The sequence below is a fragment of the Pongo abelii genome, assembly GCF_028885655.2.
Source record: "Pongo abelii isolate AG06213 chromosome 18 unlocalized genomic scaffold, NHGRI_mPonAbe1-v2.0_pri chr18_hap1_hsa16_random_utig4-3743, whole genome shotgun sequence".
In the NCBI taxonomy this organism is placed as follows: Eukaryota; Metazoa; Chordata; class Mammalia; order Primates; family Hominidae; genus Pongo; species Pongo abelii.
Window position 1 is genome coordinate 76,685 of NW_026946741.1, and position 26,056 is coordinate 102,740.

At 46.3% G+C, this 26,056-nt stretch overlaps 2 pseudogenes; both read right to left on the reverse strand.

Moving 5' to 3' along the window:
- Nucleotides 1–3,373: 3,373 nt before the first annotated feature.
- Nucleotides 3,374–8,276, reverse strand: LOC134761241 (olfactory receptor 7E24-like; annotated as a pseudogene).
- A 9,135-nt stretch (nucleotides 8,277–17,411) lies between these two features.
- Nucleotides 17,412–21,375, reverse strand: LOC134761239 (olfactory receptor 7E24-like; annotated as a pseudogene).
- Between the last annotated feature and the right edge of the window lie 4,681 nt (nucleotides 21,376–26,056).

A 26,056-nucleotide genomic window follows, 5' to 3' on the forward strand; every position in this document is an offset into this window, starting at 1 on the left:
TTATCCTTTTGGGATTTATTTATTTCACTGACGATAATGTCTTCGAGGTTCATCCATGCTGCGGTCTGAGTCAGAAGTGCCTGTCCTTTTTTTTGTTTGTTTGTTTGACTTTGTTTTGTTTTGCGTTTCCATGCAGTCTCACTCTGTCGCCCAGGCTGGAGTGCTGCGGCACAATCTGGCCTCAGTGCAACCTCCGCCTCCCGGGTTCCAGCGATTCTTGTGCCTCAGCCTCCCGAGTAGCTGGGACTATAGGCACACGCCACCAGGCTCGTCTCATTTTTTGCATTTTCACTAGAGACAGGGTTTCACCAAGATGGCCAGGCTTGTCTTGAATTCCTGACCTCAGGTGATCCGCCCACCTCGTTCTTCCAAGATGTTGCGATTACAGGCGTGAGCCGCCGCACCGGCCAAAAGTGCCTGCCTTTTTAAGGCTGGAGAGTCTTCCATTGTATGAAGGAACTGCAGTGCGCTTTTTCATTCATCTGTCCACGAACCCTTGGGTTGCTTCCACATTTTGGCTGTTGCGAATAATGCTGCTATGAGCGTGTGTGTACAAATCTGTCTTCCACTCCTGGCTTCTAGTTCTTTTTGGTAGGTACCCACAAATGCAACTGCGGGAACATCTGAGCATACTGTTTCTAATTTTTCCAGTGCACGCCATACTACTTTCCCCGTTCCTTCACGGTTTTACATTCCCTCCGATCGTATTGGAGCATTCCTATTTCCTTCTAGTCTCACCAATGCTTGTTTGTTGATCGTATCCATCCTAATGTGTGGTATCTCATTCTTTGTTTGATTTGCGCTTCCCTATGGTTAGTGATTTTGAACATCATTTTAGATGCTTATTGGCCATTGCTATATCTTCTTTAGGGACACGTCTACTCGAGTCTTCTGACCATTGTTGATGGAATGCTTTGGGTTTCTTGTTGTTTAGTTCTAGCTGTTCTTTATATATGATGGATATCAGCCTCTTTTGAGATATATGATTTGCAAATATTTTTCCTAATCCACGGGTTATCTTTTCACTCAGTTCACAGTGTTTTTCGCTGCACAAAAGTGTCTGTCATTTAGATGTAATCCAAGGAATCTAATTTTCTTTTGTTGCCTATGCTTTTGGTGTCATATCCCAGAGAGCATTGCCCAATCTGATGTCATGAAAGTGTGGCCAATGATTTCTTTTAGGCATATGATACTTTTAGCCCTTGGGGTTAGGTCTTTGATCCAGTTTGTGTTAATTTTTGCACCTGGTGTGACACGGGGTCCACCTTCATTCTTCTGCATGTGGAAATCAAGTTTCTCCGACACCATTTCTTGAAAAGGCTGCTTTTCCAGCAATGAGCTTTCTTAGTACTCATGTTAAAAATCATTTGAACCTATAGGTGAGAAGTTATTTCTGGGCTCAAAAACAAACGAACAACAACCGACAACAGATAAGGATACAGCATGGGCTGGGCGCGGTCGCTCACGCCTGTAATCCCAGCAGTTTGGGAGGCCGAGGCGGGCGGATCACCGGAGGTCAGGAGTTGAAGACCAGCCTGAGCGACAGCGAGAAACCCCCATCTCTACCAGAAATACAACATTAGCTGGGCAGCTGGCGCATGCCTGTAATCCCAGCTACTCGGGAGTTGGAGGCAGGAGAATCGCTTGAACGCAGGAGGCAGAGGTTGCGGTGAGCCAAGATTGCACCATGACACTCCAGCCTGGGCAACAAGAGCGAAATTCCATCTCAAAACAAAAAACAAAAAACAAAAAACCAGCATGATATCAAGAGCAGAAAGAGAAGAGCTTAAAAACCAGCATAATGAGAAAGTTAGGAAGCTTCTTACCAAAGCATCTGGAAATATGCAAGCAATTCTTGTGAACTAAAATGTTCATACTGTACTATCAAACACTAGAACTCACTCATTCCATCTTTCTGTATTTTGGGACCCAATTATCCACTTGTCTTCATTCCCCATCCCACCGCTTTTCTTCCTAGCATCTGCTAACCACCTTTATACTTTCCACCTTCCTGAGATTCCTTTTGTGTGTAGGTGTGTGTGGGATGGAGTCTCTTTCTGTTGCCCAGGTTGGAGTACACAGGCACAGTCCGGGCTCACTGCAACCTCCGCCTCCCGAGTTCAAGCGCTTCTTGGGCCTCAGCCCTCCGAGTAGCTGAGACTACAGACACCCATCACCACGCCTGGCAAATTGTTTCTGTTTTCTATAGAGACGGGGTTTCACCATGTTGGCCAGGCTGGTCTCAAATTCCTGGACTGAAGTGATCCGTGCGACTCGGCCTCCCACAGCGCTGGGATTACAGGCTTGAGCCACCACATCTGGCCAAGGTTTCCTTTTTTCTTCCTACATAGAAGTGAGGACACGAAATATTTGTCATCCTCTGCCTGGCTTATTTCATTTAATATACAGACCTGCAATCTCACCCATTTTGTCCGCAGCGGAGAGGATTTTCTTCCTTTTTAGGCTGAATAATACTTCATTGGGTGTGTATGCCACAGTTTCTTAATTGAAACAAATTTCTAAGAGCAAATATTTTTAAAATAGCAGGAATGTGAAACTTCAGGGATACTGTGCCCATTTTATTCTTTTCTATTTTCCATCTTATGTATACGCAAGTGTATAACAAAGCAGCAATCAATGTGTGTATACATCTATAACTTCAACAAATGTGAAATGTAAATGCTAAGCGGTGGCTGGGCGCAGTCGCTCATGCCTGTAATCCCAGCACTTTGGGAGGCGGAAGCGGGTGGATCACCTGTGGTGGGGAGTTCAAGACCAGCCTGACCAAAATGGAGAAACACTGTCTCTACTAACAATACAAAAAAAAAAAAAAAAAAAATTAGCCAGGCATGGTAGCGCATGCCTGTAATCCCAGCTACTTGGAAGGCTGAGGCAGGAGAATTGCTTGAATACGGGAGGCAGAGGTTGCAGTGAGCCAGACCGTGCCATTGAACTCCAGCCTGGGCAACAAGGGTGAAACTCTGACTCAAAAAAAAAAAAAACAACAAAAAAAAAAACGAAAAGAAAGAAATAGAAAATGCGAAAATGCGAAATGGTAAGAAAAAACAGCATAATAAACATTTGTGTGGTGTTGATGGACAATGCATTTGAAGATAATATTTGAAGAAATTATAATTAATTTCTGTTCTTACTCATTGGAGCTTGATGCCTCTAAAAACTTCGTCATTGGAACCACCTCTGGTGCTTTAAAAGAAAAAAAAAACAAAAATCCGCGTACTCACACAGGTGCAAGGAAATCCGAATCTTAGGTGTTGAGACCCAGGCCTCATCATGTGTTATCTCCCCAGGTGATTTGACTCAAAGCCAAGATTGAGGAACGGCGACATTTATCTCTACACATAACCTGCCTAAATAGATTCTCTAGAAGCAGTTTATGAAGAAATTCCACATAAACTGTGGAAGAGGATATGAATTTGATGTACAGTATGTCCTCACTTAACATCTTTGAAAGTCTCTTGGAAACTTCACCTCGAAGCAAAATTATGTATAGTGAAACCACTTATTTTTCATCAACAGTATAACTACACAACTTTGAATAACCAATGGTGTTGGAGGACCTCCTGTACATTGTTTCCATAAAGTCAGTTTTCAGGGAATTCCAAAATGAAGTGAGGACTTCGTGTATATAAAAAGATGGTGGTGATTCCACCTGGATGACCGGGTTATTGCTCAGAAACTAAAAGGGGCCGCCTAGGTATAGAGGATTCTGTCATGAGGTTTCTGCTAAACAAAGGATCCCAGAATACTCACCCATTCCAGTTAAAGGCATAACGAAGAAAGCAATATTCACAAAGGAAATGCGGAAAGGAATAAAAGCCATCAAGCCACAAAAATAATGTGACTAAGGGGCAGGATTTGCAGATGTAGAGATTGAATGTGGTTGCCCTTTCTCACCCACACAAGAAAAAGGATGGAACAGATCATGAGATTCGACTGTTCTGCTGCGCAGCCTCCGCAGGGCACTTTGTATGTCCCTGTTTCTCAGGCTGTAGATGAAAAGGTTCAGCATGGGGGTGAGCACAGCGTACATCACTGATGCCACCACACCATTCCTGGGGGGTGGTGACACAGCTGAAGTCAGGTACATGCCAATGCCTGTTCCGTCAAATCAGCAAACAACTGCTAGGTGAGAGCCGCAGGTGGAGAAGGCTTCCTACTTCCCATCTGACGATGAAATCCTTAGAATGGAGGGGACAATTTTATAGTAAGACAAAAGGATCCCTGAAACGACAAGAAAACCCAACATAGTACTACCGAAATCTATGAATATGCTATCGATGACGCTGTCAGAACAGGCAAGTTTGAGAAGTTGAGAGGGGTCACAGACAAAATGAGAGATTTCCACATTCTTGATGATGGTGAATTGTAACACAATCCAACTGGGCAGCTGGCAATCCAACAGGCTAAGGAAAAAGGACACCAAAACGAAGAAGACACAGAGGTGAGGATTCACGATGACTGGGTAGTGCAGAGGGCGACAGATGGCTACAAAGCAGTCATAGGCCATCACAGGCAGAAGCATGTCTTCTATACATGCAAAAAGGACCAAGAAAGACATCTGTGTCAGGCAGCCCGCATGAGAGATGACTCTGCTATGTGACTGCATGTCCACAATCATCTTGGGAACCGTGGCCGAGGTGAAACCCATGTCAGCCCAGCACAGGTTGGAGAGGAAGAAGTACATGGGGGTGTGGAGGGGGGAGTCAGAGCTGACAGCCAGGATGCTGAGCAGGTTCCTCAGCACCGTGACCAGATACGTGGACAGGGACAGGGAGAGCAAAGCGAGGACGGGCTGCAGTTCTGGATCCTCTGAGAGTCCCAGGAGGAGGAATTCTCAGACACCTGTGAGATTCCGTGGCTCTGTGTGTCTTGGACACCTTGAGAAGGAAAGAGGATTGGAAAAATAAAAGAGAAAAACCAGCCCTTAATGCTGGATGCAAGCAATTCACAAGGAAAACTTTCACACTTGGGGACCATACACCGCCAGCAATGTTTCTCAGCTGTGACAATTCCAAAAATCTCAGAATTATTACGTGGTTTACTTTTTTGCTATACAAGTCTTTCTGTACATACCACTTTAGAGAAAATCCACTGAAGAATATTAGAAGACCAAAACGTCATATATAACAAATCCGTGATCTCAGTAAAATACGGCCTACACTTTTCAGAAAAAATACAATGCAATGAAAATGTCCTTCTCTCTTTAAGAAAAAGATCTCATCTAATTGAAAGAAATTAAGAAGCCGTGAAATACACTCTATTTTATTCTGACACCGTGCTGCAAGTTCCTGTGATGTAGAATATGTAAAAGGACGACACAAGAGCTAGGACCCCATTATCTAAAACCGAAATCGAAGCTTATAGTTCTCAATCGGAGGACCTTTTCACGTGCCTGTTACTTTTCATAGTTATTATCATCCTTAGGTTTTCTGACACCATTTCTTCATAAAAGTACACGCACACTCAAATATGGGAGCTGTGTTTCCAAATGAATTGAATATATAACTCTTGGCTCAGCACCATGCCTCACACCTGTAATCCCAGCACTTTGGGCGGCCGAGGCTGATGGATCACCTGAGGTCAGGACTTCCAGAACAGCCTGGCCCACGTGGTGAAGCCCCGTCTCCAGTGAAAATAAAAAAAAATTAGCCGGGTGTGGTGGCGCGTAAACCTAGCTACTCGGGAGGCTGAAGCAGGAGAATCCCTTCGAACCTGGAAGGCAGAGATTGGACACCCCGTGATAGGATTTTTGATATCCTAGGGAGATATTGCTCCTGACAGCAGAGTGGGCGTACACCCTGTGATATTATCTGTAATATCCTAGAAAGATATTGCTCCTAATATCAGGGTGGCTGTACACCGTGTGATATTAATTGTAATGTCCTACAGAGATATGACTCCTAATAATACAGTGGGTGTACAACCTGTGATATTATTCATAATATATTACAGAGATACGACTCCTGGTATCACAGTGAGTGTACACCATGTTTCTACACCCTGTGATCTTATTTGTAACAACTTAGAGGAATATTACAGCTAATATCAAAGTGGGGGTACACCCTGCGATGTTATTTGTTATCTACTAGGTAGATGTTACTCCTAATATCACAGTGAGTGTACATTATGTGTGTAGAGACTGTGAAATTATTCATAATACCCTAGGAAGATATTACTCCTAATATCACAGTGGGTGTACACCCTGTGATATTACTTGTAATCACCTAGGGAGATACGATTCCTAATATTACAGTGGGTGTACACTCTGTGATATTATTTGTAATGTCCTAGGAAGAGATTACTCCTAATATCAAAGTGGATGTACACCATGTGTGTACACTCTGTGATCTAATTCGTAATATCACAGAGAGATATTTCTCCTATTATCACAGTGGGTGTACATTCTGATATGATTCGTAGTATCCTAGAGAGATATTGCTCCCAGTATCACAGTGGGGGTACACCCTGTGATATTATTCATAATATCCTAGAGAGATATTACCTCTAATATCACAGTTTCTGTACACCCTGCGGTATTATTCATAATATCCTAGGGAGTTATTATCCCTAACATCACAGAGCATGTACACCATGGGTGGACACCCGGTGATGTTATTGGTAATATCCTAGGGGGATATTACCCTTAATGTCACAGTGGGTGTTCACCATGTGTGTATGCGCTGAGATGTTACTCGTAATATCGTAGGGAGAAATTACACCTAAGGTTACAGTGGGTGTACACCATGTGTTTCTGTTGTGTGATGCTACTGGTAATATCTCAGAAAGTTATTAGTCCTAGTGCCACGGTGGGTGTATACCATGTGTGTCCACTCTGTGATGTTATTCGTATTATCCTAGGGAGGTAGTTCTCATAACATCGCCGTGGGTGTACATCAGGTATGTACTCCCTGTGGTCTTATTGACTATGTCCTGCGTTGATAGTACTCCTAATATCACCGTGCGTGCGCACCATGTGTGTACATTCTGTGATGGTGTTCGTAGTATCCTAGGGAGATATCACTCCCGATGTCATAGTGGGTGTACAGCCTTGTGATATTCTTGGTAGTATCCTTGGGATGTATTATTACTCGTGTTATCACAGTGGGTGTACACCCTGTGAGAGTATTTGTAATATCCTAGGGAAATATCATTGTATACCCTGTGATATTGTTTGGGACATTTGAGGGAGCTATTTCTCTTAAAGTCAGAGTGGGTGTACACCCTGTAATATTCTTCCTAATATCACAGTGGGTGTACACCGTGAGTGATATTTTTTTCTAATATCCAGCGGGGGAGAGGATGATATTGCTTCCAGTATCACAGAAGGTGTACACCCCCCTGTGATATTGTTCCTAATATCCAGGGAAGGAGAGGATGACATTATTCGCAATATCACTGGGGGTGTACCACCTCCCGCCGGGATATTGTTCTTAATATCCGGAGGTGGGGAGAATGATGTTACTCCCAATATCACAGGGGTGTACACCACCCCTGTTTGTAAACACCCCCTGTTGTATTGTTCCAAATGGCCTGTGAAAGAGTAAATATGAGTCCCATTATCGCGGGGGGTGTTGAGCCCTGATGATACTGTTTTCTAACATCCAGGGAAGGAGAGTATGCTATTACTCCCAAGATCGCAGGGGTTGTACACCCTTTTGTGTTTTTGTGCCCAATATCCAGGAAAATAGAGGATGATATTACTCCCAATATCGAAGTAATTGTACAGCACCCCTGTGATATGCTTCCTCATATCCAGACAGGAAAAGAATGAGATTACTGCCAACAGCGTAGGGAACGTATACCCGCGCTGTGATATCTTTCCCAGTATCCAGGTGGGGAGACGATCATATTCCTTCCAATGTCGCAGGGTGTGTACACCCCCTCTGTGATCTCGTTGCTAACATCCAGGTTTGGGGAGGATGACATTACTCCCAATATCGCAGGGGGTGTACACACCCCTGTGAAAATCTTCCTCTATTCAGAGGGAGAGAGGATGATATTACTCCCAGTACCGCAGGGGGTTTACACAGCCCTGTGATACTCTTCCTAATATCCACAGGGAGAGAGGATGATAGTACTCCCAATATCGCAGGGGGTGTACACAACCCTGTGATATTGTTCCTAAGATCCAGAGCGAAAGAGGATGATACGACTCTCAATATCGCAGTTGGCGTACACCCCTCCTGTCCTATTGTTCTGAATACCCTGGGAGGGAGAGGATGAAGTTACGTCGAATATGGCAGGGAATGCACACCCTCCCCCTCTGATACCCTTCCTGATGTCCAGGGGAAGAGAGGAAAATTTTACCCCCAATATCGCAGAGGCAGTACACCCCACCTCTGATGTTGTTCCCAATATGCAAGGGGGGAGAGGATGATACTATTCTCAATATCGCAGGGCTGTTCACATCCCCAGTGACATTTTTCCTAATATCTAGGGGAGAGACAATTGTATGACAGCAAAGGTCGCAGGGTCTCTACGTCCCTTCCAGATATTGTTCCTAATATCCAGGGGGGAAGAGGATGGTATCAAATATGAAAGGGGGTGTACACCCCCCACCCCTACGATATTGTTCTTAATCATCGTGAGGGGAGACGATGATATCACTCCAAATATCGCAGGGGTTGTTCACCACCCCCTGTGATATCGTTTCTGATATCCACGGGGGGAGAAAATCATATTACTTCCAATATTGCAGGTGGCGTATACCCCACCTGAAATACGGCACCGAATATCCAAAGAGGGAGAGGATGGTATTAATACCAATATCGAAGTGTCTGTACACGCCCCTTGTGATATGGTTTTTAATATCCAGTGGGCGGGAGGATGATATTAGTGCCAACATGCCAGAGGGTGTACACTACCCCTGTGATATTGTCCCTAACTTCCAGAGGGGAGAGGATGATATCACTCCCAATATCTCAGAAGCTGTACATCCCCTGTGATATTGTTCATCATATCCAGGGAGGCGAAGGATGACATTCCATTGAATTTCACGACAGTACTACACGCACAGTGTGATATTGTTCCTAATATCCGAGAAGGGAGAGGATGATATTATTCCCAATCAAGTAGTGGGTGTACGTTACGCCTGTGTTATTGTCTCTAATATCCGGGGCCGGGGGAGTGGGGGAGAGGATAATATTCCCTCAAATTTAGCAGGTGGTTTGACGCCCCTTGTGGTGTTGTTTTAAATATCTCGCGGGGAAGACAAGAGTATTATTTTTGATAGTCCGATTCATCTGCTCCACCTTTCTGGGACTCTGAGGCCGGGAGGCGCCATGCAGTTTCCGTGGGATCCCCAATACCTTTGCCGTCTTCTGTAGCAAGGGAGCCTAAAACGCAGGCCCGTTTATCTGAGCCGATCCGTAAGGGCAGTCGAAATCTAGGTATCAGATCTCGAAGAAGCACACGGGTTACTTCACGAGCTTTCTCAGTTGGTGTTGGATAGGCCGCCACCCACCCAGAGTAGGTACGCACGCCCAAGAACTAGTAAATACTTGTTACCTCCACACTTTGGCATCTCTGTGAAGTCTACCTGGAGATCTTCAAAGGGGGCTGCTCCATAAGCTCGTATGCCGGGCGGAACGGCTGGACCTTGCCTCGCATCATGCTGTCGGCAGGTAACACACCGCTGCCTCACCGTTTTGGCAAGGGCTGACAAAGGCGAGATGTAGAAATACCGGCCTAACAACTCTTCCAGTGACTCCTGACCTCGATGGGTGGTTTCTTGCACAGCCAGTACAACTGCAACTCCTAGCAGCTGTGGCACAGCTACGCTCCCATCTGGTAACCGAATCCATCCTTCCTCCATCACTTGTCCTTCCCTCTACCTGGAGAATGTCCTTTTCTTTTTTAGAAGAAGTAGGTCCAAGATCAGGTGCTTGAGGGAGCACTGATGCCCAGAAGGGGGCAGATGCTGCTTTTCGAGCCTCTGAGTCAGCGCGGGAATTCCCCAAACCCACCGAGGTGGAAGCTCGCTGGTGTCCTCTGCAATGCCTAACTGCCACCTTGTGGGGTTTCCATACTGCTTCTAATCATTGCAAGGTTTCTTGTTGATATTTTCTGTCTTTTCCCTCAGAGTTCAATTGGCCCTTTTCTTTCTATCACGCTCCATGCACTCGAAGGGTTAAAAAGACACCGAGAATCAGTGTAAATGTTTACAGTCTCACCCTCACTGAGTCCTAAGGCCCGAATTAAAGCAATGAGTTCAGCTTTCTGGGCTGAAGTGGCCTGGGGCAACGATCTGGCTTCAACAAGAGTGTCCAGGGTTACCACTGCATACCCTGCACCTCTCTCTCCTTGGGGGTTGAAGAAGCTGCTCCCATCCACGTATAGTTCCCAGTCTACTGATGCCCAAGTCCGGTCCCGGAGGTCAGGTCTGCCAGAGTCGACTGAGTCCAAGACTTCCACACAATCAGGCTCGACAGGGCTCTCTGATACCGGGAGCAAGGTGGCGGGTGTAGGGTGTTACAAACTTCAATGGTTATACGAGGATTTTCACAGAGCCAAGTTTGGTACTTGGTGAGTCTGGCATTCGGTAGCCGACGATGTCCTTTAGCGTTCATGAAAGTCACCACAGCATGGGGGCCCTTTATGTTCAGGTTTTGCCCAAGAGTCAGCTTATTTGCTTCTTGTTCTAGCAGGGCAGTTGCTGCCAAGGCCCTCAAACAGGGGGCCATCCTTTAGTAGACCCGTGAGTTGTTTAGAGAGGTAGGCCGCCGGCCTTGGCCGGAGCCCAACCGTTTGGGTTCAAAGTCCAGCTGCCATCTTTTCTCTCTCTGATGCATACAATGGAAACGGCTTTGTCAGATCGAGTAGCCCCAGGGCTGGGGCTGCCAGAAGTTTTTCCTTTAACTCATGAAAGACTTGCTGTTGTTGGGATCTGCATTCCAAAGGTTCCCGGTCCCCGCCCCCTTTGGGACCTCATACAAAGGCTTGGCTAATACTGCAAAGTTTGGGATCCACAGTCTACAAAACCCCACAGCTCCTAAGAATTGTCTCACCTGCTTTCTGCTCTTGGGCTCCACTAGATTGCAAATGACCTGCTTTCTTTCTGATCCCGGGCTGCGTTCCGAGCCCTGTCAGATAGTAAATCCCAAGTCACGTACCTGCTGTCGGCAGATCTGAGCTTTCTTCTTGGACATCTTATACCCACAGTCCTCCAGGTGCCGGTGTAGGGCATCCGTTCCCTTGGCACACCCGACTGCCGTGGGGTGTCCCAGCAGAAGGTCATCAACCTACTGGAGCAACACACAGCCTAGGTCTCTGGTGGGAAACTTCTGGAGGTCTCGAGCCAACGCCTCCCCGAAGGTGGTGGGGGAGTTCTTGAACCCTTGGGGAAGCCCGGTCCAAGTGTACTGAGTAGTGACACCTGACTCCGGATCTTCCCACTGAAAGGCAAACAGCCTCTGCCTCTCAGGGGCTAATCTGATAGGAAAGAAAGCATCTTTCAGGTCCAAGCAGGTGAAGCAGCTGTCCTCAGCTGGCAGCAACCCCAACAATGTGGACGGGTTAGGTACTGTTGGATGTCAAGTCAGTTTAGCTTGATGAAGCAAGCGCAAATCCTGTACCGGCCGGTAGTCCTTGGTCCGTGGCTTGGGAACAGGCAGGAGGGGAGTGTTCCATGGAGACTGACAAGGAACAAGAATTGCAACAGTTCTTAGGTGCTTGAGACGGACCTGGATACCTTGAAGAGCTTCTCTGGAGACCGGGTCCTGTTTTTGCCTAACCCGCTGGGCCCCAGTCTTAACTGGCCAATCCCGGAGGGTTGTCTTCTGCCCGTACTCTTGGCCACCGCTTAGCCAGAGCTGGCCTTCTCTCTTGGCCCGGCTCAGTTCAGAAAAGTCTCCATTCCTCCTCTCGGGGGACCATAAGGGTCACAATGACTCCCGTTCCGGGTAACTTTAGCAGCAAAGAGCCGTGCTCTGTCAGAGAGATAGTGGCTCTCAGCTTGCTGAGCAAGTCCCTTCCCCAAAAGCTCAAGGGACAGTCAGGCATGTACCATAACTGATGAATGACTTTATGTCCCCCTACAGTACAAGTCCGAAGCAAGCCTACAGCTTGCTTTGCTGAAACCTCCGTGGCTCCGATGACGTCAATAGTCTTTTTGGATAAGGGGGCGACCGGGGCGGTTACTAGCGAATGTTCAGCACCGCTATCTCCAAGAAAGTCAATGTCTCCACCCCCGACTGTCATTCTGACCAGTGGCTCTTTGGGGACACTTGAGCCCGGTCTCCCTCAGTCCAAGAACCCTCCTGCCAGGTTGAGCAGGGCCCCTTCCTCCTTGTCCGGGGCCTCCTGCTCTGAGTCATCTTGTTTTCTTTTGAGTTGAGGGCATTTGTTCTTCCACCGTCCTATTTCTTTACCATCAGCACACTGGTTACGCTGCAAACTCTGACAGCCAAGCTGAGTTCCTTTCCCAGGGCCCCCCTTCCCTTGCCTCTTTGTGGGGGCCCCTGTGATTGCTGCAGCTAGCAAACAGGTCGGTGTTTCGCCGGGCCTGACCTCCATTCTCTTCGCCGTTTTCCTGACGGCTTACTGCATCCCTGTTTACAAACACCTGGCTAGCTATTTCTAGTAATTGTGATGTGTTCATCCCTGCAAGTCCAGCGTGTTTCTGCAGTTTTCTTCTCATGTCTTCTGCGCTTTGACGGACTAAAGCCATGTGAATCATGCGCTGATTTTCAGGGCTATCGGGATGAAAGGGAGTATACATAGCATAGGCCTCACACAGTCTCTGGTAGAATTGTGCCGGACTTTCTTCTTTTCCCTGAATGACCTCAGAGACCTTGTTAACGTTTGTGGCCTTCTGAGCTCCCCTCATTAATCCTTCCAAGAGAGCTTCCCCGTCTCGGTTTAGCCTTTGCATATTCTCTCTTTCATGTGGGTCCAACTGGGGGTCGGTTCCTGGCAACTGGGTCCTTCCATACTCTTTGGAGTTTTGATAATCAGCAGGTGCATGCTCCTCTAGCCACTTAGTTGCTGCTTGGAGGACTCTCCGCCTTTCTTCGCTGTTAAAGAGGAACATGAGCAACTGGTGCCAATCAGCCCAGGTGTGGTTGTGGGTGTGGATAACAGTTTGGAGCAAATCAATTAGGGCTGGCGGCTTTTCGCTATAGGGCGGTGTATTGTTTTTCCAGTTGAGAAGGTCGACGGAGGTGAAGGGCTGGTATCCAAAAACACGCCTCCCCGCCACGTGACCATCCTCATCTATCCCAGTATACCGCTGCTCTCTCAGGGGCATTTGTACCCCCGTTTTGGGTCGTACACGAGCTGCCGAGGAAGGGGTGGAAGGGCGCAATGTGACTTACCGCAATTAATCATCTCAATTATTAATTGACACTAATAATTATCAATATTAATGATTGATAATATAATTTTTAAATCAATACCGATAACAAGGATAATGAATATTCAATAGTTATACTAACGATAACAATAAATGATTAATATTAATGATTAATGACGCCTGATATTAATAGCTGATATTGATCTTATTCGTTAGAAAACAGTAATATTAGCTCCTAATAATTAATATTAATATTAATAATCTGAAAATTATTAGCCATTATTTTTTAATATTAATATCAATATCGGTTATTCATATTTATGTTAAGAATCAATGAGGAATAATTCCTACTACTATTACGCCTAATACCTCAGTGGGTGTACACCCACCGCTGATATTGCTCCTAATGTCCAGGGAGGGAGAAAGCATGATGTTACGTTCAATATCGCACTAGGTGTACACCCAGACGGTGATATTGACCCGAATATAATCTCCAGGGGGTGGAGTATGACGTTACTCCCAATATAGCACTGGCTGTGCATCCACCTGGTGATTTTGCTCCTAATATTCACGGAAGAAGGGAATGCCGTTACTCCCAGAATCGCAGGAAGTGTACACGCCCGTGTGAGATGGTCCGTAACAATACTCCAAGGCGGAGGAGGTGATATGACTACACATATGGCAGAAAGTGGACACCCGGCAGGGACATTGTTCCCATGATCCTGGAGGGAAGAGGATGATATTACTTTAAATGTCACAGAAGGTGGACACGCCCCCACTGATATTGTTTCCAATGGCAACGTGGGGGAGGAGGATATGACACGCGATATCTCAGGGAGTAGAAACACCCGTGTGATACCGTTCTTAACATTCAAGGAGGAAGAGGATGATACTACTCCCAATAGAGACGGATGCACACCCTCTGTACATCGTGGGAGTGCACACGTCTGTGAAACAGTTCATAATCTCTCGAGGGGGAGATGATATTACTGACAACATGGTAAACAGGCTGTGAGGCCACCGCGGATCCTAAGAGCCCAGGGGGGGCAAGAGGGGCTGGCTCTCAGTCCCCGCCTCGCGGGGGGTGCCTCACCCCCCTGCGAGGGGGGTCCTAAGAGCCCAGGGGGGGCAAGAGGGGCTGGCTCTCAGTCCCCGCCTCGCGGGGGGTGCCTCACCCCCCTGCGAGGGGGGTCCTAAGAGCCCAGGGGGGCAAGAGGGGCTGGCTCTCATTCCCCCCCTCGCGGCGTGTGCCTGCTTCTCCCCCCTGCGATCTGGATCGTCATATGCAGCTGGGGAGTGAGGGGTGGTATTACTCCCCGCCTGCGTGGGTCCCCCGCCCCCCTGCCCTGTGGGTCGTCGTATCCAGGGTGGGAATAGCGGGTGACATTAGTCTTCTCTTCGAGGGGGTTCGTCCGTGCCCTTGCGATGTGGCTCGTAATAGCCCGTGGGGGAGTCTGTGGTGATATTACTCCCCGCATCGCTGGGGGCGCCCTCACCTCCCTGCGATGTGGCTCGCAATATCCAGGCGGGAAGACGGCATGATATTTCTCCCTTTCTCCTCGGGTGTTTTCTCTGCTGCCGCACTTTGTTAACACCCTGGGACATTATTTTCCATATTGTAGGAGGATGCCACTGCTTAAGTCCCAGGGGGTATACACCCTGTGATATTATTCGTGATATTGTAGCGAAATGTGAATCCTGATGTCACAAGTCTCTACACACTCTGATATTATTCGCAATACCATAGCGAGACGTTAATAATAATGTCACAATGTGTGTACAGCTGGTGCTATTATTCTTAATCTCCTAAGGGGACGTTGATTTTATTGTCACACGGGGTATTTTCCCTTTTCTATGATTCGGAATATCCTGGAGGGATGTCACTCCTTATGTCACAGGGTTTGTACACCTTGTCAAATTACTCGTATTACCCTTATAAGACGTCACTCCTCATATCACCGAGGGTGTACACTGTGTGATATTATCGTCATATTCTAGGGAAATGTTACTTTCAATGTCACAGATGTTGCAAACCTTGTGAAATTATTCATTATAGTTTTGTTGGATGGGACTCCTATCTTCACACGGGGTGTACACACAGTGATATTACGTGTAATCTTCTCTAGAAATGTTACTCGTAAATCACAGGTCCTGTACACACTTTAATATTCTTCGTCATATTTTAGGACAACGTGACTACTATTGTCACAGGGCGTGTAGACCCTGTCATAAAATTGGTAATATCCCAGCGGGAGTTCACTCCTAATTTCACATTGCATGTACGCCCTTTGATATTGTTCGTATTATCCTAAAGAGATGTTACTAGTCATGTCCCAGTGCATGTACATTCTCTGATATTGTTCGTTATATCCTTGGGGGATGTTACTTCTAATATCACACGGCGTGTACTCCCTGTGTTCTATTTCCTAATATCCTAGGGCAATTTTACTCTTAATGACACAAGGGGTGTACACATTGTGATATTATTCATGATATTCTAGAAGGATGTTACTCCTAATGTCACAGGGGTGTACGCCCTTTGATAGTAGTCATAATTTCCCGGGGGTCTATACCCCTCATGTCACAGAAGATAACAGCTTGTGGCATTATTCGTAATATTCTGGTGAGATGATTCTCCTAATATCACAGGAGGTGTACACCGTGTGACAGTATTCTTACTATTCTAGGGGGATGTCACTCTTAATGTCACAGGTGTGTTCCTTCTGTGATAGTATGGAAAATATGCTACCTGAATATTACTCCTAATGTCACAATGCGTGTACACCTTGTGATATTATTAGTAATATTCTGAGGGAATGTTACCCCTAAAGTTACAGGGGTGTACCTCGTGCAATATTGCTCCCAATATTGTAAGGGGATGTTACTCCTGATGTCACAGGGGGTGTATAGCCTCCGATATTATTTGCAATCTTATAGAGAGATACTACTTTAATGATGACAGTGGGTGTACACACATGGGGTACACCCACTGGATTATCATTTGCAATATCTTAGGGAGATATAACTCCTAATGTCACAGTGGGTGTACCCCATGTGTGTACACCCTGTGATATTATTTGTAACATCCATGGTAAACATTACTTCTAGTATCCCACAGAGGGTACACCCTGTGATATTTTTCCTAATATCATAGGGAGATATTGCTTCTAATAACACAGTGGGTGTACACCATGTGTGTACACTCTGTGATGTGATAGCTTATGTCCTAGGGAGGTATTCCTTCTAATATCACAGTGAGTGTACACCCTGTGATATCATTCGTAATCTCCTAGAAAGATGTTGCTGCTAATATCACAGAGGGTGTGCCCCCAGTGACATCATTTGAAATATCCTAGGGAGGTGTTACTCCTAAAGTCACAGGGGGTGTACACCCTGTTATATTATTGTAATATTCTAGGGGGGTGTTACTTTTAAAGTCACAGGGGTGTACACCCTGTGATGTTATTCATAATATCACTAGGAGGGGGTGTTACTTTTAAAGTCACAGGGGTGTACACCCTGTGATGTTATTCATAATATCCCTAGGAGGGGTTGTTACTTTTAATGTCACAGGGGTGTAAACCCTGTGATGTTATTCGTAATATCCTAGGAAGGGGTTACTCCTAATATCACATGGGTTATCTTAGGAAGAGGTGATAGCATTCGGAATATCTAAAAGGGATGTCACTTTTAATGTCACATGGGGTGTACACCCTTTGATAACAGTCGTAAGATCCTAGGGACGTATGACTTCAAATATCACATTGGGTGTACACACATGGTGTACACGTTGTGTGTGAACACCTCCTGTGATATTATCCATAATATCCTAGGAAAATGGGACTCCTAATATCATGGTCAGTGTACACCCTGTGATATTATTTGTAATATCCTAAAGAGATGTTACCGCTAGGGTCACAATGCATGTACGCCCCCTGATATTATTCGTTATATCCTCGGGGGATGTTACTCCCAATGTCACACGGGGTGTACTCCCTGTGATATTATTCATACTATCTTAGGGGGATGTTACTTTTCATGTCATCGGGGGTGTATATCGTGCGTATTCAACGCCTGTGATACTATTCCTAATATCCTAGGGGCATGTTCCTCCTAATATCACATGGGGTGAACACCATATGTGTACACCTGCTGTGATAGTATTCGTAATATCCTAGGGGAATATTACTCCTGATGGCACAGGAGATGTACACCATGGGTGTCAACCGCCTGTGTTATTATTCGTAATATCCTAGGGGGATGTTTCCTTGAATGGCACAAAGTGTGTGCAAAAGGCCACAGAAGGTGTACACCTTGTGATGTTATCTGTAATACCCTAGAAGGATGTTACTCCTAATATGTCACATGGGTGCACACACTTTCATATTATTTGTAATCTCGTAGAGAGATATGATATCAAACATCACAGTGGATGTTCACACATAGTGTATACCCTGTGATATTATTTGTAATATCCTAGGGAGATGCAACTCCCGATATCACAGTGCGTGTAGCCTGTGTGTGTACACCCGTGATATGAGTCATAATATTCAGGGTAAATATGACTCCTCGTATCACACAGTGTGCACACCCTGTGCTATTTTTCATCATATTTCAGGGAGATACTGCTTCTAATATCACCACGGGTGTACCCCATGTGTGTGTACTCTGTGACAGTATTTTTTCTATCCTAGGGAGGTATTACTCGTAATGTGACAGTGGGTGTGCACCCTGTGATATCATTCTTATTTGACCTTGCTGTCTTTTTTAACCCACCCTACAAAAGGAATGGAACAGATAAGAAGATATTGAGATTAGACTGTGCTGCCGTGCGGCCGCCGCAGGACACCTTTCATATCCCTGTTTCTCAGGCTGTAGATGAAGGGGTTCAGCATGGGGGTGACCACCGTGTACATCACTGAGGCCACTGCACCCTTTCTCGGGGAGGATGACACATCTGAACCCAGCTACCCTCCAACGCCTGTTCCGTAAAATCAGCAAACAACTGACAGGTGAGACCCACAGGTGGAGAAGGTTGATACTTCCCACCTGATGACGAAACCCTCAGAATGGAGGAAACAATTTTACCGTAAGAGAAAAGGGCCCCCGAGATGGGAAGAAAACCAAATACGGCAGCAGGGAAATACATGTGGATGTTACTGGTGAAGGTGTCACAAAATGTAAGATGGGGGAGTTGAGAAGGTTCCCAGAAGAAATTAGGAATTTCCACATCCTTGAAGCAGGTCATGCGTAAGGCAATCAAGTTGTGCAGCTGGGAGTCTAAAAGACTGAGGAAAAAGAAAACAAAGACCACAAATCTAGGAAGCCACAGAAACACGGGTTCAAGATGGCTGAACAATATAGAGGGTGACAGAGGGCTACAAACCGCTCATAGGCCATCACACTCAGGAGCATGTCTCTCTTCCATGCCTCCAAAAATGGCCAGGAGACACATCTGAGTCAGGCAGCCTGCATAGGAGATGACTCTGCTGTGAGATTGGATGTCCACAATCATCTTGGGGACCGTGGTGGAGGTGAAACCGATGTCAGGCAAGGACAGGTTGGAGAGGAAGAAGTACATGGGGGTGTGGAGGTGGGAGTCAGGGCTGACGGCCAGGATGATGAGCCGGTTCCCCAGCACCATGACCAGGCACATGGACAGGAACAGCCCAGCGACGACCGGCTGCAGTTCTGGATCGTCTGAGAGTTCGAGGAGGAGGAATATAGAGACATCTGTTAGATTCTGTGGGTCTGTATCGTTTGGACATCTTTTGCCTAGAAAAGAGGGTTGAAAAATCGGAAACAAGTAAACCAACAGCCGGCATTGCGTCTGCATTTTGGATACAAGGAATTCAGAAGTAATGTTTGCAGATTTCAGAGCAATCCACACTCAGCAACATTTGGTAGTTCTGACAAACTCAATTGCCATATAATGCTTTCAACATCGATTGCTGTGTTATTCACGTCTTGCTGTACACACCTGCCTTAGAGACACTAGCTTCAAGAACATTCCAGGAACCAGATCATCGTATATAACAAATTCGTTATTGCTAGAAAATACAGCCTATGTTTTCCGAAGAAAGAGATGTAATAAAACCATTGTCTTCACTTTAAGGAAAAGGTTATCCTAATTAAAGGAAATTAGGAACTCAAATATTTTGTTTATTCTTCTAGATTGATATAAATTCCCTTGATGTAGACCATTCGTAAACACTGTATAACAGCTGAGACCATGCCATCTGGAAATGAAATGATAGTTGAGAGTTCATAAGCAGGAAATAGTTCCACAGGCCAGTTAGGTCCTAGTGATTTCATCATTGTGTTTTCTGACTTTTCTCCTTCAAGAGAGTAATTGCTTCCTCAAATCGGTGGGTCTTGTTTTAAAATTCATGGAAGCTCTAACTCCTGTCCTTAGCTTAGGTGGACTTAGAGTATTCATCAGAAAGTTTGGCTGGATGCGGTGGCTCACGCCTGTAATCCCAGCACTTTGGGAGGCCGAGGAGGGCGGATCACGGGGTCAGGAGATCAAGACCATCCTGGCCAACATGGTGAAACCCCGCCTCTGCTAAAAGTACAAAAACTTCTCCCGGTATGGCGGCACGCGCCTGTAGTCCCAGCTACTCGGGAGGCTGAGGCAGGAGAATGGCTTGAACCTGGGAGGCAGAGACTACAGTGAGCCGAGATCACACCCCTGCCCGCCAGCCTGGGCAACGAGAGCAAAACTCCGTCTCAAAAAACAAAAAACAAAAAGAAGTAAGTCAAAGTCACGCTGATGACAGCCAATTTTGGTGAAGCAAGGAAGTGTCAGTTCAATCATCAACATAGATGTTTGCTTTTGCTGCCTCCTATGTGCCAAGCAAGATATCGGCTCTGGGGAATCAGAAACCAAAGAGACTCACTTGTTCCTCTCACAGTACTCAGTACTTACTGAGAGAAGGACGAAACAAAATGTCCTGTCTGGAATGCAGGGAAACCAGAACTTCAGGTCAGGGGATATTTACGTTGAATTGTGTGGAGTTGAAGCTGAAAATCTTAAGGAATGTATCTAAAATCCACTTTGCCTTTACTTTATGCATCCGTCAGCTAGAGATCACGCAGCGGGCACCCACGATCGGCTTAATCATCGCTCACTTCCATTGGATCAACTGGAAATCAAGTCAGATGAGAGTGCTGAGTCTCAGAGGACGGACATCTCACCCCTTGCCACACAGAGAAGTAGAAAGGGCGGTATTCAAAATTCATGGCCAGACTCTAAGTCCCGGGTACTATACTTCCTGGTCTTCTAACTCCCAAAAATTGTGGGTTTTTTGGGTTTTGGTTTTGTTTTCGTTGTTTTGAGACAGAGTCTCATTCTGTTGCCCAGGCTGGAGTGCGGTGGAGTGATCTCGGCTCACTGCAACCTCTGCATCCCGGGTTCAAGCTATTCTCCTGTCTCAACCTGCCGAGTAGCTGAGATGACAGGCGCCCGCCACTACACCCGGCTAATTTTTTTCTATTTTGAATAGAGACGGGGTTTCACCATGTTGGCCAGGCTGGTCTTGAACCCCTGACCTTGTGATTCACCTGCCTCAGCCTCCCAAAGGGCTGGGATTACAGGCGTGAGCCACCGCACCCCGCTTCCAAAAGTTTTCAGCAGAGCTCAGAGTTCTTAACCACAGGCACATCGGAGGAGCATTTTTGAAACGCTTTCCAGCTTCCTCAATAGGAATGGAAGCCAAACTCCGAATTGATGACTCCTTTGAGGAAGTCGAGAGCTGTAAGGAAAGCCAGGAACAGGGGAAAGGGAGAGATGCATCCCGAATGATCCTGTGCCCATTCTTTCTGGAATCCTTGATGTGATCTCAGCTGCCCTTTCTATACTTGACACAGTGATTGTGGCACCCACTGGTCTAGCTGTGGTCTTACAAGGAGCCCCCAAAGGGAAGGGCACAGTGAGCAGGGGCACCCACCTGAGTGACAAGGATTTGAGAGGGCAGGTTGGTTGCAGGGAGAGGACTGGCCAAATGCCATGTGTCTGGACTTAGACTGCCCGGTTCAAATTGGACCTCGCCCTTTTTGACTTCATGATCTAGTACGAGTTCTATGAAAAGGCGTTGATCCTTTTCTAGTCTGTAAAATCATCATGAAATGTGCACTAATAAAGTGGAGACTACGCAGATGAGATGAAACAAACTGCATAGAGCATAGAGCTCAGAGCCTGGCCTTCAGGAAGCCCTCAATAACGGTTCATGATGCCATGGTGTCTGTCGTCATCCTCTTTGTCCTCATCATCACCTTCATAATCTTTTTGTCGTTCTTAGGGAATAGTTTAGAGGGACTGATTCCCTGCTATCATGGGTGAGATGTCTATGAAAAGGACAACCAGTGGGGGAGGAAAGCAAAATTTTGAATAAGATGTCTGAGACCCCCATCACAACCAAGAACAGAAACTCCACAGTCTGCTGAGCGCACAGTTTGCATATTGGTCTCCTCCCATCTGCCCACCGCACTCTCCTGTTTGTGCTGAGGAGGAGGAAGGAAACCAAGGCTCCGGACCGTCCCTCAGCACTCACTTGAAGGGGTGGCCTGCCCCTCCACACCTGTGGGTATTTCTAGTCGGGTGGGATGAGAGACTGAGGAAAGAAATAAGACACAGGGACAAAGTAGAGAGAAACAACAGTGAGCCCAGGGGAGCGGCGCTCAGCATACCAAGGATCTGCAGAGGCACCGGCCTCTGAGTTCCCTCAGTTTTTATTGATTATTAGTTTTATTATTTTAGCAAAAAAAAAATGTAGTAGGAGGGCAGGGTGATAAGAAGGAGAAGGTCAGCAACGAACAGGTGAGCAACAGAATCTATGTCATAAGGAAGTTCCAGGGAAGCTACCGTGACTGGAGATGCACGTAAGCCAGATTTATGTTTCTCTCCACCCAAACATCTCAGTGGAGTAAAGAATAACAAGGCAGCATTGCTGCAAACGTGTCTCGCCTCCCACCATAGGGCGGTTTTTCCCCCATCTCAGAATTGAACAAATGTACGATCGGGTTTTATACCGAGACATTCAGTTCCCAGGGGCAGGCAGGAGACAGTGGCCTTCCTCTCTCTCAACTGCAAGAGGCTTTCCTCTTTGACTAATCCACCTCAGCACAGACCCTTTACTGGTGTAGGGCTCGGGGACGGTCAGGTCTTTCTCATCCCACGAGGCCACATTTCAGACTATCACATGGGGAGAATCCTTGGACAACACGCCGCTTTCAAGGGCAGAGGTCCCTGCGGCTTTCCACAGTGTATTGTGCCCCTGGTTTATTGAGACTAGAGAATGGCGATGATTTCTACCAAGTATACTTCATGGAAACATCTTGTTAACAAGGCACGTCCTGCACAGCCCTAGATCCCTTAAACCTTGATTTCATACAACACATGTTTTTGTGAGCTTCAGGTTGGGTCAAAGTGGCTGGGGCAAAGCTACACATTAAAAACATCTCAGGAAAGCAATTGTTGAAAATACAGGTCTTTTTCAAAATGAAGTCTCTTATGTCTTTCCTTTCTACATAGACACAGGAACAGTCTGATCTCTCTTTCTTTTGCCTACACTCACTGAACTGCCCTTCCCCTCTGCTGGGCCATGACCGCGGAGAACAGGTCCAGTGTCCTCCCTGTGTGTAGCACGGTGGAGGCTCAGACTCCGTCCTCGAGGCTGGCAAGAAGACAGGGTGAGACATGAGCCTCCTGATACAGGTGACAGGTGTGGAACCCACAGGACTGGAATCTCACACTGCAGGGCTGGAGGCACAGACTATTTACTATTCTGTGGTCTGGGGAGCTCAAGGCACAGAGCTCCTCATTAGCCAGAGTCGCCCAAGTTCCCCAGCCTCTAAGGATTTCCTCACAATAATTCAAGAAGGATAGGAGAACAGTGAGTGTCCATAGACGCTTTGGGGCTCTTCCTCTCATCAGGAGAAAGCTGGTGTGTATTCTTCGCTTCTTTCTTTTCTTTTGAAAGATCCAACTGCTTTAATTTTCATCTTTAATTATGGGCAAATATACCACGTATAAATATTAAAAATTGTGAATATATATTAGTTCATATAGAATGGCCAGTATAAACATTTACAATTTCCACTCTTTTTCAGTTTACAGTTTAATGACATTAATGACGTTCACATTGTTCAGCAGCCATCACCGCCATGGTCTCCGGAACAGTTTTATCTTTCAAAATGGAAATTGCACCCATTTAGCAAGCTCTCCACTCCTCTCTCTCGCCCACCCCTGGGGGCCACCTTTCTAGTTTGCAACTCTATGAGTTTAACGACTCCAGACACTTGATAGAAAAGTGGAATCATACCGTGTTTAATTTTTTTGGGTTGGAGACAGAGACTTTCTCTGTCGTTCAGGCTGGAGTGCGGTGGTGTGATCTCGGCTCACTGCAACCTCCACATCGTGGGTTCAAGCGATTCTTGTGTCTCAGTCTCACGAGTAGCTGGGATTACAGGCGTCCGCCACCACGCCCAGCTAATTTTTGTATTTTTAATAGAGACGAGCTTTCACCATATTGACCAGGCTGGTCTCGAACTCCTGACCTTAAGTGATCCACCTGGCTCAGCCTCCCAAAGTGCTGGGGTCACAGGTGCGAGCCACTGAGCCTGGGCGTGTTTATCCTTTTGGGATTTATTTATTTCACTGACGATAATGTCTTCGAGGTTCATCCATGCTGCGGTCTGAGTCAGAAGTGCCTGTCCTTTTTTTTGTTTGTTTGTTTGACTTTGTTTTGTTTTGCGTTTCCATGCAGTCTCACTCTGTCGCCCAGGCTGGAGTGCTGCGGCACAATCTGGGCTCAGTGCAACCTCCGCCTCCCGGGTTCCAGCGATTCTTGTGCCTCAGCCTCCCGAGTAGCTGGGACTATAGGCACACGCCACCACGCTCGTCTCATTTTTTGCATTTTCACTAGAGACAGGGTTTCACCAAGATGGCCAGGCTTGTCTTGAATTCCTGACCTCAGGTGATCCGCCCACCTCGTTCTTCCAAGATGTTGCGATTACAGGCGTGAGCCGCCGCACCGGCCAAAAGTGCCTGCCTTTTTAAGGCTGGAGAGTCTTCCATTGTATGAAGGAACTGCAGTGCGCTTTTTCATTCATCTGTCCACGAACCCTTGGGTTGCTTCCACATTTTGGCTGTTGCGAATAATGCTGCTATGAGCGTGTGTGTACAAATCTGTCTTCCACTCCTGGCTTCTAGTTCTTTTTGGTAGGTACCCACAAATGCAACTGCGGGAACATCTGAGCATACTGTTTCTAATTTTTCCAGTGCACGCCATACTACTTTCCCCGTTCCTTCACGGTTTTACATTCCCTCCGATCGTATTGGAGCATTCCTATTTCCTTCTAGTCTCACCAATGCTTGTTTGTTGATCGTATCCATCCTAATGTGTGGTATCTCATTCTTTGTTTGATTTGCGCTTCCCTATGGTTAGTGATTTTGAACATCATTTTAGATGCTTATTGGCCATTGCTATATCTTCTTTAGGGACACGTCTACTCGAGTCTTCTGACCATTGTTGATGGAATGCTTTGGGTTTCTTGTTGTTTAGTTCTAGCTGTTCTTTATATATGATGGATATCAGCCTCTTTTGAGATATATGATTTGCAAATATTTTTCCTAATCCACGGGTTATCTTTTCACTCAGTTCACAGTGTTTTTCGCTGCACAAAAGTGTCTGTCATTTAGATGTAATCCAAGGAATCTAATTTTCTTTTGTTGCCTATGCTTTTGGTGTCATATCCCAGAGAGCATTGCCCAATCTGATGTCATGAAAGTGTGGCCAATGATTTCTTTTAGGCATATGATACTTTTAGCCCTTGGGGTTAGGTCTTTGATCCAGTTTGTGTTAATTTTTGCACCTGGTGTGACACGGGGTCCACCTTCATTCTTCTGCATGTGGAAATCAAGTTTCTCCGACACCATTTCTTGAAAAGGCTGCTTTTCCAGCAATGAGCTTTCTTAGTACTCATGTTAAAAATCATTTGAACCTATAGGTGAGAAGTTATTTCTGGGCTCAAAAACAAACGAACAACAACCGACAACAGATAAGGATACAGCATGGGCTGGGCGCGGTCGCTCACGCCTGTAATCCCAGCAGTTTGGGAGGCCGAGGCGGGCGGATCACCGGAGGTCAGGAGTTGAAGACCAGCCTGAGCGACAGCGAGAAACCCCCATCTCTACCAGAAATACAACATTAGCTGGGCAGATGGCGCATGCCTGTAATCCCAGCTACTCGGGAGTTGGAGGCAGGAGAATCGCTTGAACGCAGGAGGCAGAGGTTGCGGTGAGCCAAGATTGCACCATGACACTCCAGCCTGGGCAACAAGAGCGAAATTCCATCTCAAAACAAAAAACAAAAAACAAAAAACCAGCATGATATCAAGAGCAGAAAGAGAAGAGCTTCAAAACCAGCATAATGAGAAAGTTAGGAAGCTTCTTACCAAAGCATCTGGAAATATGCAAGCAATTCTTGTGAACTAAAATGTTCATACTGTACTATCAAACACTAGAACTCACTCATTCCATCTTTCTGTATTTTGGGACCCAATTATCCACTTGTCTTCATTCCCCATCCCACCGCTTTTCTTCCTAGCATCTGCTAACCACCTTTATACTTTCCACCTTCCTGAGATTCCTTTTGTGTGTAGGTGTGTGTGGGATGGAGTCTCTTTCTGTTGCCCAGGTTGGAGTACACAGGCACAGTCCGGGCTCACTGCAACCTCCGCCTC